Here is a 4,520-nt window from a genome sequence, read left to right as displayed (position 1 = left end):
GGAGGCGGAAAAAGTTGGCATCGATTGGACTCGGGGACATGCTGCCGAGCACGCTCGTCGAGTGCGCGCTGGAGGTTCTCCAATCGAGTGCGCTCAGCCAAGTTGGCCAGGCGCGCCTTGTAACGCCCTCGATGCGGCTATATCTCCCATGTGTCGAAGCACGAATTAGAGGCATAACCGCATTGAAAGCAATGTCTCAAGTGAGTTAATCTTCACACAACCCATGTAATACATAAGGGAAAGAGATACATAGTTGGCTTACAATCTCCACTTCACATGATACATGAATAAAGCATTACATTTATCCAAATACACTCAAGGTTCGACTACGGAACCAAAATAAAAGAAGACTACCCCAAAAGCTACACAGATCCCCGATCGTCCCGACTGGGCTCCACTACTGATCAACTAGAAACAGAACAACATAACGAACACAATCTTCAAATGGCTCCTCCTTGAGCTCGGTTGCGTCACCTGCACGGTATCATCGGCACCTGCAAATTAGTTTGGAAGTATCTGTGAGTCACGGGGACTCAGCAATCTCACACCCTCGCGATCAAGACATTTAAGCTTATAGGAAGGGTAAAAGGTATGTGAGGTGGAGCTGCAGCAAGCACTAGCATATATGGTGGCTAACATACGCAAATGAGAGCGAGAAGAGAAGGCAAAGCACGGTCGAGAAACTATGATCAAGAAGTGATCCTAGAACAACCTACGTCAAACATAACTCCAACACCGTGTTCACTTCCCGAACTCCGTCGGAAAGAGACCGTCACGGTTACACACGCGGTTGGTGCATTTTAATTAAGTTAAGTGTCAAGTTCTCTACAATCGTACATTAACAAATTCTCATCTTCCCATAACCGTGGGCACGGCTTTCGAAAGATCATATCCCTACAGGGGTGTCCCAACTTAGCCCATCACAAGCTCTCACGGTCAACGAAGGATATTCCTTCTCCCAAGACAATCCGATCAGACTCGGCATCCCGGTTACAAGACATCCTCGACAATGGTAAAACAAGTCCAGCAAGACCGCCCGATGCGCCGACATCCTGATAGGAGCTGCACATATCTCGTTCTCAGGGCAACATCGGATGAGCGCTCCGTACAACTAAAACCAGCCCTCAAGTTTCCCCGAGGTGGCGCTGCAAAGGACTCTAGTTCGGACCAACACTTAGACAAGCACTGGCCCGGGGGGTTAAAATAAAGATGACCCTCGGGATGCGCGACTCCTAAGGGAAAAAGGCTAGGTGGCGAATGGTAAAACCAAGGTTGGGCCTTGCTGGAGGAATTTTATTCAAAGCGAACTGTCAAGGGATTCCCATTATAACCCAACCGTGTAAGGAACACAAAATCAAGGAACATAACGCCGGTATGACGGAAACTAGGGCGGCAAGAGTGGAACAAAACACCAGGCATAAGGCCGAGCCTTCCATCCTTTACCAAGTGTATAGATGCATTAATAAAATAAGAGATATTGTGATATCCCAACAAATATCCATGTTCCCACAAGGAACAAACTCCAATCTTCACCTGCAACTAACAACGCTATAAGAGGGGCTGAGCAAAGTGGTAACATAGCCAAACAACGGTTTGCTAGGACAAGGTGGGTTAGAGGCTTGACATGGCAATATAGGAGGCATGATAAGCAAGTGGTAGGTATCGTAGCATAGGCATAGCAAAAGAGCGAGCATCTAGCAAGCAAAGATAGAAGTGATTTAGAGGGTATGGTCATCTTGCCTGAGATCCCGCAAGAAAGAAGAACGAGTCCATGAAGAAGACAAACGGACGTAGCCAACGTTTCCTCACAAACGCAACGTTACCAGATTACCGAGAAGAAGTACACCGGAAAGAAAGCAAACAACATAGTAAACAATCATCACATAAGCATGGTACGATGCGTAAACAAGTATGATGCATGTCCGGTTTAATGAGGCATGGCATGGCAAAATGCACAAGCAATTCTACAAATTAAGTGGAGATCAATATGCAACTCATTGCATATTGACAAAACACCACAACAAGTTATTTAGTTCGATCTCGCTTATGTACTCAACAATATTCAATGTTGTTTAGCATGGCAAGGGGTGAAGCAAAACAAAACTACCTATCTAGGCAAGTTTAAATGAGGCCGGAAACAACGAACAACAATTCCGATAAATCTCCATATGCATATTTTAGATTTGGTGTTGTTCTGTCCTAAACCATATTTTAGAGTTGTTAAACATGCAAAGCAATGTCACCATGTTAAACAAGGCATTTTCCCACCCCATTTACATATAAAGTTTATTAAATTTGGAGCTACGGTTATTTAGTTATGAAATAAACCATTTTAGCATGGCAATAGAGTAAATCTACACAAACAACAATTTATACATTTCAAACATGGATGAAAGTGGCAAATTATTAATCTACACAAAATTCTAAGCAAGTTTCATATATTAAGTTTTTCAATCCGATGCATGGTTGGTGAGTTATGATATGCATGGAGCTTAGGGTTTTTTCTGCAAATCTGTTTTACACTGGATATTAGACAAATTTGTTCAGGAAAAAAACAACATGGGCTGTAACTGACTGGGCCCAATGGAAAAGAAAAAGAAAAAAAGGAGGGCGCGCAGCTGGCCTCACCATGGGCCTCCGCCCATTCGGTGGAGGAGGGAGGCCGGCAGGGGCGCATCTGGGCCTCGGGCGCTGGCAGGCCGGCCCACTCGGGCGCTGGATGGATAGCCCCTGCCGATCCCACTGGATCGAGGCAGGGACGGGCGCGGTCAACGGGCGCATTCTCCTCGCTCCTTCGCGCAGCAGAGGACGCAGGGGGACGGCGACATGGCTGGACGGCGGCAACGCAGCAGCGGAGGGCGGCGTCTGGCGCGATGCAGGGGCACTTGGCGGACGACGCAGGGTCGGTCTTGAGGCGCAGGGAGTTCCGGCCGGTCGGAATCCGGCAGGGCGAGGTGGACGGGGCAGCTGCGGCAACGGCGGGCGTCTGCTGCAAGGCTCCATGGCCTTCAGGAGGCAGCGGACGAACAAGGCCAAGCGGAGGTCCGGCGCTGAGACGTGACGGAGGAGGTCAGCGGCGGCTGATGCTTGAGGAGTGACGTCCCTGGCTGCTCCTGCTTAGAAGGGAGACACAGACCGTAGTGTGAGGAGAGAAAAACGGGAGAGGCATAAGGAGGTGGAGGAAGGAGAGAACATGAGCGGAGCTCATCTGCTGGTGCTGCTGCTCACGGCGGATCGATGCGGCTGGCGAGCTCCGGCTGGAGGACGCGGCTTGGACGAAGCAGCGGCAAGCTCCATGGGTGTCGGCTCCCTGTCAAGAGCAGCAGGGGAGAGATGAGAGGCGTGAAGAAGGAAAAGAGAAAGGAGGAGGAAGGAAAGCAGAACCAACCGGAAGGGCGACGGCGTTTGCTGCTGGTTCAGCGGTAGCTGTTGCTGCCGGCGATGCAGGGAGGCGCGAGGAGGCGGGGATCAGGCGCTGGATCGGGGCTGAGGAACTCCTCTCTCTCGGGAACGAGAGGAGTGAGAGGCTGTGTGCTGGTTGGATTGGATCTAGGTGTGGCTGATGGTTGGTGCAGGGGGAATGAGAGGATTCCGAGAGGGATTCGGTGGAGGGGCGGCGGCGATGGGACAAACCCCCTAGAAATTAGGGTTGGCTTGATTTGGTAGGGGTTGGACTATATATATAAGGAAAAAAGGGAGTTTGGATCATCCGATCGAAATCGGACGGTTCAGAAAGAATAGGCTAGGGAGTTCAAATAATAAAACGATGATATTTTGTAGATGTTTGGGGATGATCCGGACCCAACGGTGACAACTGTCCGGGTCGGGTCCAGGGAAGTTTCGGGCACGCACGCGAGGGGTCGGTTGGAACTTGTGGGCTGTGCAGAAGGGCTCGAGCTGAGAGAAGAGAGAGAGAGAGAGAGAGGCCCGGCGACTGTTTCCGGAGACCGAAAACGTCCGACGTGTGCCCGACTATAATGCCGCTATAGTTTAACGGTTGGGCTATCAAACGGACTCCGAACGCGATGAAATTTGACAGGCGGTCTTCCTACACTAAAATAAGACCGCACGCCAACTTTCAACCCATTCCGAGAACATTTTCCGGCCACTTACAAAATTATATTTCGGACGTGCCGCGGGCGCGTGCAAGTGTGTCTGGGCTCAGAACGGACAACGGAGAGAACCGGAAGACCCAGTTGGATGCGAGTTTTCGAAAACATGCAGATGCAATGCGGATGATGGCATGATAAGATGCAACACGCAAGCAAAATACATGGCAACACAGTGAATCACTGGAAGACACCTGGCGCAACGGTCTCGGGGCGTTACACGCCTCCTCCAAGGCCTGGGCCTCAGGGGTTTCTCCAACGATAGGAGTGTGAAGCGCATCCATGTTCCGGCGGCGAAGTTCTTCCCTTCGTTGCAAAGAGAGAGGTTCGGGGCGGTACTCTTCGTAAACACGCGACGGATCACCGTCCCCATCGCCTCCGTCTTCACGGGTGAAGCTAGGAGGACTACGT

The 4,520-nt window shown here is 50.5% G+C and overlaps 1 long non-coding RNA gene across 1 annotated transcript; it reads right to left on the bottom strand.

The window, feature by feature from the left end:
• Positions 1 to 438: 438 nt before the first annotated feature.
• On the bottom strand, positions 439 to 3,659 carry LOC119317536. The gene is made up of 3 exons (XR_005153664.1): positions 3,389 to 3,659; positions 2,629 to 3,310; positions 439 to 474 (listed from the first exon to the last, which is right to left on the bottom strand). It is a non-coding gene; the product is annotated as an uncharacterized LOC119317536 (long non-coding RNA).
• Between the last annotated feature and the right edge of the window lie 861 nt (positions 3,660 to 4,520).

This window comes from Triticum dicoccoides, chromosome 6A, assembly GCF_002162155.2.
Source record: "Triticum dicoccoides isolate Atlit2015 ecotype Zavitan chromosome 6A, WEW_v2.0, whole genome shotgun sequence".
NCBI classification, from domain to species: domain Eukaryota; kingdom Viridiplantae; phylum Streptophyta; class Magnoliopsida; order Poales; family Poaceae; genus Triticum; species Triticum dicoccoides.
This window is presented reverse-complemented; position numbering and strand designations above follow the sequence as displayed.